Here is a 14,585-nt window from a genome sequence, read left to right as displayed (position 1 = left end):
AAAATACATCATTGGCGATAAATATCTGGATAGGTAGGATCTTCGTATCGATAAAAATAGATAAGAATATCCTAACTTATATCAGCTTCTTGTAAAGAAAAACTAATTAACTACAAATTCACACGCTTATAAATAAATAAGCGTTATAAACATAGTTACTGCAAGGAATTAAATGTAAGTGCAAACAAACGCACTTGCACAGAAGCACATTTGTATTTGTTGATGACACTGAAGCGTTCCTAGGCGAAATTTAATCCGCTAAGAATGTAAAATAGATATAAAAGCGCACAATTTATTCTAATTTTCTAAATTTGATGAAATTTTGAAGCTTAGGCTAGGCAAATCAAATGAAATTAGTGCACAACGACTTAAAATGCTGAGCTATTACTGGTCTACATTAATGCGGTAAAGATTACATTTTACCTTAATTAGTGAAATCTTTGTAAGATTTCTATCTACGGTTGAAATGATTTTGGTCTTCTAGGAAAGCAGTCGCTTCAGACATATAAATAAGTATTGGGGTGAGGTTGCTAGAAAAGGGATCAATATATATTAATCTAGATTAAAAGGGAAACATTAACTTCAGAGATAAAAGTATAAGCTTTTTCTATCCTTTGCTATGACCTTAGAAAGTGTATTTGAAAAATTTTTATATCAAACTGAGTCTAAGAAAGTCTAAGAAAAAAACGCTTTTAAAAGCAATAGATAAAGAAAATGAGAACTCTCATTCCCTAAAAGCTCTTCAAAATCTAGAAGTTTCATTTTACTGGTTCTTAAATAGGAGTGATATTGAATTTTAAGGCTCATTCCATATTAATTCTTATTAATCATCCCCTATTAATCATTCAATAAGGCTTAGTAGGGGGTGCATGAATGCTCTAAAACACGATAAAGAACTTTCCATATAAATGAAGGCAAGAAAATTTACAAAATCTATTTGTGAATCTCTGAGGGACTAAGACATTGGTGTGCAATATGTCATTTAAAATACATTTTTAATACCAACCTGGACTGGTTCCGCTATAAGGTATTTCTCCCGCCTTCTTAGTGTGCCTTCGTGGTGTGGTGGTCTGCACGCTGGGCGCGTATTCCAGAGGTCCGTGGTTCGATTCCCGGCGAAGGCGTTGCTCATTTTTCACTTCTCCTGCTTCCAAAAAAATCCTAGTGTCTCTACAGTTGCACCCGAACTAAAAGGGGGTGGATGATGATACTCCACACCTAGGATTTGGCGATTGGGTCCCCTAAAAACACCAGTCGCCCTTTAAAAGGGGAAGTATATAAGGTATTTCTCCCACTCTAGCGTGCCTTCCTGGTGTAGTGGTCTGCATGCTGAGCGCGTATTGCAGAGGTCCGTGGTTCAAAAAAGGTTTCACCATTATAAAGCTGCTGGCATTTTTATGCAGATTGGCCTTTTTCCGAAAAGACAAAAATCTTCATAGAAGGTGCCCGCACTTTTAAGATGATCAGTTTTTAACTTGTAGAATGCAGCCTTCATAAAGATGGTGACAACTTTACGCCTGGGCCCCGTTGTGTAAATACTGTGTTTAGCTTGCAACTTTGATGAGATTCAATCTGCATAAAGGTACTCGTTCCTTTATTAGAACCCCTTTTTCACAAAAAAAAAAAAAAAAAAAAAAAAAAAAAAAAAAAGTTAGAAACTACTTTGCATAAAGGTGCAGAAACCTTTATAAAGGTTTCTGTCTTATGAACCGTGGCTGATTTGCATCAAACAGTCGTTACTTTTACGACGGAGCACTACTATAAAGATAAAATTTTGGACGTTGCAAACCACAGAACTTAGGCTCTGTTAATAATGAAGCTGTAGAAGCTTTAGTAGCGCCGGTTGGTTAGGAGGTTGCCGCTAAAAACATGTTATGAAGGTTAGATTAGGTTATTTTGAGTACGGCAAGCCCACGAGCGCTACCTGCCTAAGAGGAGCGATGCCTTCGTCGAGAACTTTCTGAGGGAAAGTGGCTTGATTCACACATGACGAAGACTAACTATGCAACCATCTCGTTTGCCTGAGATCGAAATACCAATATTCAACTGTCTTAACCACTCGGCCAATGACAGAACACATGCCATGAAAGAAAAGGTTAAGAATCTTCTGCTACTGAACTTCGAAAAGAGATGTACCGAAGATGAAATACAAAAACTAAAAATTTATATTTTAAAGTTTCTAATATCAACTAAAATGCAACTTGTAAAAGAATGGTACATTTTGTAAAAAGTAAGAAAATTTTGCGTTTTAACCTGTTGTTTTAGATGATTTTTTTCCACTCAAATTTCAGTTAGATCAAGTGGCAACATGATTTAAGATTATGGTACTCTCCGTATTCCTTTCGCCCACCAGCGGCCGAGCGGTAACGTCGCTGAACACTGGTAGTTCGGTCTGAGGTTCGAATCCCGCGAACGGGCTGGCTGCATGGGTGTTTTAGTGGTTTTCCCCACGTGTAACGTGTATACGAGCCAGTTTCCCTTAGAAAGCCCTCCACGAAGGCATCCCTCATCTTAGGCAGATAGCCCTCGAGGCTTTGCCATATTCACACACACCGTATTCCTTTCTATTAGTGGTTTATGTTGGCAATTTTTGGCATATTTCGATTTTTTAATTTCGTATCTTTTACTGACATAGGTTTGTTTTTATTTTTCAGTATTATTGTTTATAATTATTTCTTTTCTTTATTATTTCAAAGTTAGAAATGATTTCAGGGAATCTTTCCATATTTTTTGGGCAGAACATATTTATAATTAGCGGGCAAGCCCGACAGATGAGCGGGCTGCGACCAAAGCAGAACTCATAAGTTCTATATTCACCTGAAAATAAAATGTATAAAAACATTTCAATAGAATGAATTCAGTTCCATACATTTTAATAATAATAAATTAGCCGAGTGATTCCATAGACAATTTTACTCTACTTCTGTTTAGAAAAGACGGATAGCAATTTCACAATTCCCCATCATACTCGCCGAACAGCAATGAAGTTCAGCGAAAACAACTCTCAGGGTGAGAAAATTAGCGTTTTCAGGGTTTTTAATTAATATCTCTGGTGTTTATGTTGGCTTTTGTTTCAGCTTTATGTTAGCTTGACTAATTTCAGCTTTATATTAGACTTGATTCATTTCTTTACTGAAGAAACTCTCTGTAAACAATAGTTTGAGTGAATACTTTGAAACAGCTGGGTACTGGTTGATTGGCCTAACTTCTTTGTGCCTTTCAGTAAAACAAGAACCTAAAAAGTGGTTGTAACAAGCAAATTTCCTAAATATGTATATGTATTTTGTTATTGCCAGATCACGAAACAAAGACTTCAGGTGACTTAAATTTAATGTTCTATAACAACTTTTTCTCAATCTAAATAAAATAATTAGCATGACAATAACCTAAAAATAAATGCCAATTATCCTAACCTGAAACAAAAAAGGCATCTATTTATATAAAATGCTGACATTAACGGAACATTTTCGATATACGACGACGTCACATGCAGTCTGATAGTATTTGTTTATAAAGCATAATTTTAAGTTTTAATATTTTGGCAACATTGATGTTTTTTTTAAATTGTAAAAGTATTTAAATTGAATTAAATTTTTAAATTGAAAAAGAAGTTAAAAATGTATCTGGCATCTAGAGAGAGTCTGTTATGGTTTTGTAGAATGCGGTAAGGTTTCTTATGAGTAATTTTCTGTAATAAAGTTTTCTTTTTATATATTACTAATAACGTGTTCTTATCAGAAGTAGATAATTCTTTAGAGAATATCATTTATATGCTAGTCACAAACCAACATTTGGTGAAGAAAATTTAGTTGAAGAAGCTAAAACTAGTTATGTTAATGATGTACTATGGCATCAGAGACTAGGCCATATTAATTATCAAAAACTGATAGAAATGAAAAAACACTCATCGGTCATTGGATTATAAAATGTAAACATTTCTCAAAACAATTGTGAACCTTGTACATTAGGGAAAACGACACGAACATCTTATAAAAGTGGGAAATTTAAGCAATCTGCAGATATTTTAGAATTATGGCATATAGATTTAGTTGGACCAACTGAGAAATCAATAGATGGAAGCTGTTATTTTTAACAGTAGTAGATGATTACAGTAATTTCATATTTGTAATAACAATTGAGAAGATGAGTGAAACTTCAGAAGCTCTAATCAAACTTATCATCCAAGAAGAAAGACAAACAGGAAAGAAATTAAAAAGAATTCGTAGTGATAATGGTAGTGAATTTTAGCTAAAAGTACAAAAGAATTTTTTGAAAACATGGGAATTAAACATGAACTTACAACCCCTTATACTCCGGAAAGTAATGGAAAAGCTGAACGTTTTAATCGTACTATAATTGAATCTGCTACAACTATGTTAATTGATGCACAATTACCGATAAAATTTTGGTCTGAAAGCGTTAAAGTAGCTGTACATGTGAATAACAGGAGTCACAAAAATGATAAAAGGTTTACACCATATGAACTATATAAAGGACGCAAGAATAACATTACTTAACTTAAAAGATTTGGATGTGAAGCTTATGTTCATATAAGACAAGAAAAATGTAGAAAGATGGATCTAAAAGCTCAAAAAGGAATATGATAGGCTATAGCATGAAGAAAAAAGCATAGAAAATTTATATCCCTGAACTAAATAAAATTCAAGAAGTGAGAGATGTAAAATTTAATGAACAGAAACTTGAATCACGTTTAATATAAGAAAATTCTTTAAAATTCGATAAAAATCAAATATTAGAAGAATTTATTATTTTTTATAAGGAACAAACTAATGGGAATGTTAATAATTCAGAAATAACTGACAGATACCATGAGAAAATAATACAACAGATGAAGAAGTTGAGGAAATTTTACCATCAAACACTGATGATGGATACAACAATAACAATTCTTTGGAAAAGCCAACAGAGTATCAACAAATAAATGAAGAACCTGGAAATGATAGTCCTGGAAATTCTATACAGAAAAGACCTGCGCAAATGACGAAGCCCCCAGAAAAATTAAACGATTACGTAGCATACAATACAAATGAACAATTACCTAAGACGTATGATGAAGCTGTAGAATCTGCTGAAAGTGAATTCTGGTTGCATGCAATGATAGAACTGAGTTCAGTGGTGGCTAATGAAGTCTGGGAATTAGTTGAATGACCCATCGATAAGAAAGTTATTAAAAATCGCTGGATATTCTCAAAAAGGGATGAAAAGGATAATTTAGACACAATTTACAAAGCAAGACTAGTAGCAACCGGATTTAATCAAAGAAAAGGAATTGATTATGAAGATGGATTTAGTCCAGTAATGAGATAGCAACCTTTAGAACATTGTTATCGATCGCAGTTTACAAAAACTACAAAATAAGATTTTTCGATGTAAAAACTGCATATTTAAATGGGGTGCTACTTTGGTAGACGGTTGCACGGATCTTGGCGATTTTTTGGCGATTTTTCTTTTGGCGAGTAATATAACAATGGTAAACCCATTGCTGGATAAGTTATTTATGGTAACCGATACTTTGTTGTCATTTTATTAAAAAAATAATGCGTTTTATTATGCATAACTTCCGTGTTTTAAATATTATTTATGACTTCTAAATATTAAAAATTAATTTAATTTAAAATTTTTATTTGAAATAAAAATTTTGTTGTTTATAATATTTTATATAATTTTATGTTGTTGATGATGACGTCACCTTACCTAAAAAGTAATTGGTTTTATTAATATCTATAAATTTAATCTAATGTTTTAAACATTATTTATGGCTGTTAAATATTAAAATACAATTTAATTCTGCATTCGTTTTAAAAAGGATTTTATAATGAATGATTATTTAAATAATTCTATGCATGATGTAATCAGCTCCCTGATTGGTTACTGAATATTTGTGCATTACCGCACCATTTTAAAATTTTACTATTCATCTCTTCGAATTCGTCAGCTTTCAAATGGAATGGATATCTTCGTTTCGAAGATGAATGTTGTTATTGGTAATTACCAAGAATTATTGGTATTGGAATAAAAAAATTGCCCTTTGAGGCCTTATTTTGGCCAACCTGTCTTTCCTAATCAAAAATTTATTTATAAATTGTTAATAGAGTCAGAGGAAATTTATTTTAAATTTTTGGAGGAAACCTCGCTAATTGTTTCTTCAGTGAAGTGCGAGATATGTGGATAACAGATGAAGATAGTTAAAAGAGCCGATTCAATTATGATTTCGATTTTTTTTGTGGTACTTATCAATAAACAAGAGGTTAAATTACTCAAAAAATGTGAGTACATATTTTTCTTTTATTTTATAATTGTATACTTCAATTTTTGTTAAAAAATTAATACACTATTTTCAAAAATTGCTGAGATAATTATTGTCACATATGTTTTAATGTTAATTATATTTTATATAACGTATTTTAAAGTATTTGAATTTAATAATATTCTAATTCTTTTAAATGTTGGTAGGATGGTTTTTAATTCGATATTCAATTTCAGTAATATTTTAATCTAATTAAACGTTGGCACAATGTTTTTATAGCGGTGTTTTTATTCTTTTTTTTTGTGTGCTATATTAAAGTAATAGCCTTACTTTAGTATTTTATACTCATAGTAAATGTATTTATTTACACTTGCCTGCCATCTTAAAAAACAACATTTTAAACAAAAAATTAATCCATTACTTTTAACGGTATTTATTTATTTTTTTTAAGTTTCGAATACTTTACTATGCGTAAAAACAGCGTTTTTCAAGATGGCTGACGATTGTAAAAATCGCGCCAACAATTTCGCCAACGTAAATCGCCAAAAATCCGTGCAACCGTCTACCAAAGTAGCACCTTAAATGGACACTTGGATAAACCAATTTACGTGAAACAACCACCTGGATTTATATCAGATCCGAACAAAGTATATCTTGTAAACAAAAGTATATATGGATTACCACAATCACGAAAATGCTGGTATGATGAATTATGTAAAATTCTTAAGGAAAAGAATTTAACTAGACTAAAGTCAGATCCGTGTGTTTATATTTATAAAGATGAGATCAACTATCTTATCATAGCAGTCTATGTGGATGACTTAATGGTGATTGGAAATTCAAATTCTGAGATAAATGACATCATCTCTCAACTATCTAAATCGTTCACATTACGAGAAGTGACTAAAACACAAAAGTTTTAGGAATAGACATCCGGCAAGAATCTGAAAACATATACTCAGTCAAGAAAACTATATAACTAAAATCTTTAAAAACTTTGAAATGGATGAATGTAAACCTGTCAAGACTCCAGGAATATTGGCTGAAAGTCTTGATGACATAGCATCTTCGCCACTAGTGTCGAAGACAAAATATCAAGAAGCATTAGGTTCATTGATGTACTTAGCAATAGGCACAAGGCCGGATTTAGCTTTTGCAATAAGTAATTTGTCAAGATATAATCAAGTTCCCAGAGAGAAACACTGGAAAGCTGTGAAGAAGATATTTAGATATATTAAAGGAACACAAAATGCTTGTTTAGTGTATACTTCAGACAATGGGAAATTAAATGCTACATCAGATGCAAGTTGGTGTACCAAGGAAAATGGAAAATCATTTGGAGGTTATTTCATTAAATTAGGTAAAAATTTCATAACTTGGAAATGCAACAAACAAAGAATAGTTGCTCTATCTACAGTGGAAGCTGAACTTTTACCATTCTGTGACTGCGCATGTGAAGTTAAATGGTTATTTTAACATTATGGTTTATGGCGGATATTTTAACAAAGTATCTACCTAGGCTGAAATAGAAAGATGGAACTCTTAAATCATTTGGAGGTTATTTCATTAAATTGGAAACGCAACAAACAAGGTGGTGGTGTATTTAATTATGGCAAAGCACACTAGGGCTATCTACCTAAGGGAAGGGATGCCTTTCGTGGAGGACTTTCTAAGGGGAACTGGCTCGTATACACGTTACACATGGGGAAAACCACGAAAACGCCCATGCAGCCAGCCCGTTCGCGGGATTCGAACCTTGGACCGAACTACCAGTGTTCAGCGTCTTTACCGCTCGGCCGCTGGTGGGCTCGCAACAAACAAAGAATAGTTGCTCTATCTACAGTGGAAGCTGAACTTTTAGCATTCTTGTGAATGTGCATATAAAGTTAAATGGTACATCTTTTTACTTGAAGAATTGGGACAAGATGATCTAATTGATAAACCAATAGAAATTAGAACAGACAGTCAAGCATTAATAGATTGAATAAAAAAACCAGGCAAGGCACATTAATCGAAAAATTTCTTTGTAAAAGATGAATATGAAATGAATCAAATCATTCCTCAGTTTGTGTGTTCACAAAATCAAGAAGCGGATATTTTAACAAAGTATCTACCTAGGTTGAAATGGAAAGATGGAACTATTAAAGTATGGACATGACTGATTAAAACTATGTCTTTAAACACTAATAAGGCGAGAATTGATAGTATTTGTTTATAAAGTATAATTTTGAGTTTTAATATTTTGGCAACATTGATATTTTCTTAAATTGTAAAAGAATGAGTTAAAAATGTATCTGGCATCCAGAGAAAATCTGTTATGATTTTGTAGAATGCGGTAAGGTTTCTTATGATTAATTTTCTTTAATAAAGTTTTATTTTTTATATTACTATAATGTGTTCTTATCAGAAGTAGATAATTCTTTAGAGAATATCATTTATATGCCACTCACAAACTGTCACACACAAACACAGTCTCGTGCTTTCTTCAACGTCAGAGTATGACCTGATATAAAAATAATGTATTTATTGTTTGGCGATGCTATTTTATTTTTCATATTTTGTAAAGCGTACAAATTTTTTACTAACAAACTCTACGATTTGAAAGCGAGCAGTGGCAATACTTTTCGAAATAAAACAAATTTTTATCTCCGACGCGAGACGGTTGTCACTCGGAAAAATGAGTGGGTAAATCTGCGTTTTTAGAGTTTTTAATTAATATCTCGACTGATTAAAGTGGTGCGAAGATGAAAATGGTCGAAATGGCTTTCTACGAATTTTTGGAATCCGGGGGGGGGGACTTCTCTTCAAACTTTACTTCCCGCCGTTTCGGAGGAAATAATGCCATAACAAACAAACAGACACAGATTTTAAATCAGATTCAATTCCGAAATCAGCGGATATATTGTAAACTAAATTTTGTTAGGCTTTAAAATACATTTAATATAGAGCGTGCACTTAAATCACAACATTATTTTGCTAAAAGTTAAAATAGATTTAAATTATGCTAAATGATTTTTGTTTCGTGCTGGGGCAGTACTCGGCATGTATAATGAATAATGAATAATAAATGTGTGGTAACGTAACGCCAGAATTTAGCGATCGAAGAATATGTTCAAAAATCTCATGACGCGGGGACGGTAACGCTTCTTGTTTTGATATGACGCAATTTTCTTCATGTAGTTAAAACAACCCTTTCTCCGAGATGTCGAAAACACTGGAAAGAATGGATCTCGTCTGAGATCTGTTCGAAAGTAGATCTGTTGGAGAGTAGAGTTGTTAGGTCTTATTTCGAAAGGTGCATGCTGCTGAATACGTGTACGAAACGCAAGTACGTAGAATACGTAGCTTTTCGCAAAGCGGATACAAGGCATTTTGTTGAAAAGCACTATACAAATAGTTTTCGTTTCGCGGGCGGTCCTGTGCGATGAAAATCTTGTGGGAAAGCGCCCCTAAAGTAAACAAGCACTTCAACTTCCCAAAACCCATGATTTCTAACTCCGCAATCATCATAAAGGGCGCTTTCTTTGCAGAAGAATGCGCTTGATGTCGCTTGTGCGCGATCCGCCGCAGGATTAGAAACCTCTTCCGTGAGATTCCCTAGAAAAAGAAATTGTTTGACGAATAATCATCATCATAATAATAAAGGGTAAATCCCCCATTTTTTAGAAAAGGCGGAGATTTTTAAGAAAAGCAAAACGTTTTTGTTGGAATAACAAACACGGGTGGAGAATGTATATCGTCTGCGGGATTTTTTTTTTTCGAAGAACCAGGTGGTAGGTACGAAGGATTAAATGAGAAAAAGCTTATATCGATGCAGTGCTGTAGAGGTGTCTCAATAACACTGCATAGTGCGACGATCAAAGCAAAACGTCATTTAAAAAGTAGAAGAGGATTACATTTCAAACTCAGGCTTATTCTTCGTAAATTCCACGAGTGCTAGAAATCGCTTGCAAAGCTTTCTCAGAAGTCGTTACCAATTTCATCGCTATCTGGCAAGATTCTATATTTCATTTCCTTTTATCGTTTGCAAACAAATTCGTTTTCAAGGAATAAAGAAATTTTTATGTGACTTTCTTCCAGAATCACAAATTTAATTGAGTAAAAGAACATGCATTTCCGCTGTACAGTTTCTGCTACAAACGTAAATGAAACATTGCAAGAAGCCTTTGAAGACAATATGAGATACAAGAATTCTTGAGAAGTATAAGATGTTGAAGGACAACAGAAAATGGGCCTAAAATAACCACTTTGTTATAGAATTTCTACTGCACTGCCCAAATTGTTTAATATTACAGTCGTCCTAACCGGAATCTTTCCAAAATTCTCATATTGCTACGTTACGTTACGTTTCCATGAAACATCAACTTGGAAAGAGGGAAAATAGTACTTTAATATAATCAATAATTTTTTTTGTGCATTTCTAGTCAGGGAAGCATGAGATCTGTTGTTGTTGTTGTGACTTATCTCACTTGTCTGGCAATAGCATCAGAACAACCCTACGAAATTAACACATTAACGACTGCACTACCTTTCACTTGAAGTGAATGATCAAAATTGATTTTTTGGACGTTTTAGAGTGTAATCTAGAGAAAAAAATGTAACAGGTAAAAAATATATTTATTTTTGTTGAAGATACAAACTGTTGCGAAAACGCTCCGTCAGTCAAAAAAAGCGATTACTTTTGGGAGACATGAAAATCTTTGAAACATCTGCTATAATGTGTAACGTACATGACATTTATCGTTTTACTACCACGGTATTTGCATCTTTTAGTTTTGTTCGTTGAGTTTTTTCGATAATGAGATTTGTGGGATCCTTTTTCGTTTTGCTAGAGGCTAAATTTTGAAAGAAAGATGGTCGGCGAACACAATCAGTATATGAAGAAGGCTGCGAATTTTCAGAATATTCTTTCCTTGTTTTCATCAATCCCAGTGCCACACTTCTTTGGAAATCTAACAGAGAGATTTTATGGGGTCTACAGCAATCTTATAAAATTTCCATTCATTTTATTTAGCTGCATAAATAAACTAAGTAAAAATAAGCCGCCATTATTTCTTATTTTTTGCTTGCTTCGCAATAAAATTGTCCAGAAGATCTATGCGATCTACATATTTGTTGTAATTTTCGATGACTTCAAGTTACTTTACGGATACAGATTTGTTTTCTTTTCTTGAGTACCTCTTAGTCACTGAAGGCGGATAAATGGTATCAAACTTAGTTGTCATAGCTATGAAGGAACCGCGTTCTATCGAATTACTGCGATGCCATATGTTTCACGTTCTCTTTCTTCTATTTTATTTACAGGTACAATAGGACCATTCCGGAATCTGTACTCAAGAACTGCTCCAGCTGCAACTCATTCAATTCCGACAATAACATGTGTAACGTAAAAAAGTTGTCGAAATATACAGAATGATTTGAAGAAACTTCCACTACTGTTAAACGATCTGTTACAACATCTCCACATAATCCAAGATCAGTCAATGTTTTAGAAGATTTTCCTGAAAATATATCAAAATGATATCAGTACTCTTCATAGGAATTAAAAAAAAACACCAAGCTTTCTGCTCGAAACTAATTGGTTTTCCTTTGAGAAAAATTTTGTTTGAATGTCTACCAAAATTAGGTATCATTTGCTCGTCTATAGAAAGATGTGTTGAAAAAAACCTCATGTGGCATGAAATTGGTGTTTAAAATATTTAAATAGAGACGAATCTTAGCTAGTTTTTCTGTTTAATCCAAACCTTCATCTATCAATACATATAAAAGGAAGAGTCGATCTGTCTGAGTGTGTGTGTGTTTTTTTGTTTGTGCTTCACGTAAGCTGATAGACACAGGGATACGAAATTTGGTACATAGGGTGCATCTAGACAGGAGCCAGTGCACCTGGAAACGATTTTTTCACAATTCGAATGATTTTATTTTATTATATGTTTTTTGATGAAATCGCATCAAATTGATAATTCTTTCTCATTATCAGCAACAATGGCACGCAGACATTGTTGCTGATATATCACTGTTGCAATTGTTCCTCATACCAGCACTGTTCCCACTGGGAAAAATGAGGGCAATAATTCTGTGCAGTTTTTAAATTTAATGTTTCACTTGGATACTGGAAGTTTGTTGAAAGAAGGCAACGGGAATTTGATTAATTTATTTTATGATAATTAATGTTTGTATTAAGGGATATTGCTTATTTCATTGTAATTTTTTTATATGTGATATATATTTTTATTGAAATTTTTGGGGTTTATTTATTTATTTTATTTATTTATTAGTTATTTTTTGGTTAAAGTTGTTCTGCAGAGTAAAATACTGTGCAGTTTTTAAATTTAATGTTTGGTGTTCCTTTTAGGCATTTTTCCGGTACATTTAAAAGCCAGACGAAAAGTGGTCGCGTAGCGGCTAGTAACTTATTTCATTCAACGTTAAAAACCATTCAACGTTAAAAATTCATTCAACGTTAAAAACAATTATATCGGATGTATTTTTTTTATTTTGGAACAACTGTTTTGTTTCATAAAATAAAGTACCACTATCTATGAAAATGTGTGTACACTCGCAAAGACATTGCTTTGCGTTTTCGAAACATTTTTAAAAAATGCATACCCATGCCAACGCAATTAAATAATAACCTTATAAGGTATTTCTTCCGTCTTCTTGGCATGCTTTCGTGGTGTGGTGGTCTGCACGTTGGGCGCGTATTCCAAAGGTCAGCGGTTCGATTCTCGGCTAAGGCGTTTGCTCATTTTTCATCTCTTCGGCTTTTCCAATTTATCTAATGTGTCTATAATCTTACTTTTTGACTCCATTATACAGTGTAATGCTCCTAGAAGTTTGGTATATCGTAAAATCACTTGATTGGTTGTGCTTTCTATGAAATCTACTTAAAATGAAAAGAAAAAAAAAAAAAAAAAAAACTTTGCCCCCCCCCCAAAAAAAAAGCTCCAAAATGATGATTTATTCTTATAAAAATTTTTAGTGTTAAAGGAACAGTTTCCCGCCCTCTCAGAAACAGTGAAGTTTTATCTACAATATGCAAAAACGGTTGAAGAAAATAACACTATACAGAAGGAGAAAAGAAGTGCTTTGACTTAAATGTTGCGAAAACGCATTTCCGAAAGTTACTTTACTTGCTGAGTTAATACATACAGCGGAGCACAAACTCAATTCTACACTGGCCATATTTCTTTCAAATCCCAGAATTGTTTGAGAATCTTGGAGCAAGATAACCAACGTACCTCGGTATAGTAGGACAAACCCGATTGTTCACTATCTAACTCACTTAAGAAAGCAGTGAATTGCCGCTGATTTAAACCTCGAGATCTTATAAAATTTATAAGTTTTTTTTATATATAACAAAACATTCTCCATATTTATTACTTTCGTGCATAGAACTTCTTGATGTATAATACAATGCATATGATGAATGTTTCCCACATTATCTTAAGAGATTCGGGAAACGAGCATCAGAATTGTGTGAATGTGGTGCGGTAGGTGATGCAGATCACTTTCTCTTCAACTGCTCACAAACCGATAAACTGCATTTAAAAATGCCAAGCAGTGAATACTGGCCGCAATGGGCGGAGAATACCTGCGGCAACAAGCAGACGAAAACTAAAATAGAGGAGGTAATCAGGCTATGCTCAGCAAGGTACTAAGAAATTCTCCCCCTCCCTTGAGAATTGTATCTTTGCAGCATAATTTTAATAGCAATTCTAAATACTACAACAACTGAAAATCAACACTAGAAAAATAGCTCACCCCGTAGAATAGTAACAGGACTGTAAGAGCAAAACTATTGTAATGTAAGCATATTACTATCCAGTTTGTATGTACTTAATAAAAATAATATTGTAAAGCAGTTTAAATGATATTGAAAATCCAGTCAATGTGTAAATGAATTACAAGTTTACTTTGATTACAGTAAAAAAGTATTTTTGCGTGCGTACGAGTTCGTTATGAAATGAATGCACAAGTCCGAGGAAAAATGAACAAAAATTTATTATTATCACAACAAAAATGCTTAAATTTTCTCAAATCATCATGCAGTATTACAATATCTCACAGTAGTTATCTTTTAACTACTCAAATATCCAATAGAACGTAATTCAAAACAGCTAAAGAACGCTAATCCGCGAATTCGCTACAATCAACAAGAGCAGTTTTCTAAACAAAAACAAACTAAGCAACTCCTACAAACTGAGATGTTTTCCTCCTTTTATAAGATTTTAAAATCACGCGCTAGAATTTTCCAGTACTTTCTCGAAATCAAAAAGAGATATTTATTTATTTAATGCACGCGCTCTTGTATTTT

General features: G+C 33.1%; 1 pseudogene; it reads left to right on the top strand.

The window, feature by feature from the left end:
- Positions 1-7,270: 7,270 nt before the first annotated feature.
- On the top strand, positions 7,271-7,744 carry LOC146999420 (uncharacterized; annotated as a pseudogene).
- Positions 7,745-14,585: the final 6,841 nt, after the last annotated feature.

This window comes from Stegodyphus dumicola, chromosome 1, assembly GCF_044657685.1.
Source record: "Stegodyphus dumicola isolate Sdum_Otavi_A_Nest chromosome 1, ASM4465768v1".
In the NCBI taxonomy this organism is placed as follows: Eukaryota; Metazoa; Arthropoda; class Arachnida; order Araneae; family Eresidae; genus Stegodyphus; species Stegodyphus dumicola.
The sequence above is the reverse complement of the archived record's forward strand: the minus strand, read 5'-3'. Positions and strand labels throughout refer to the sequence as shown.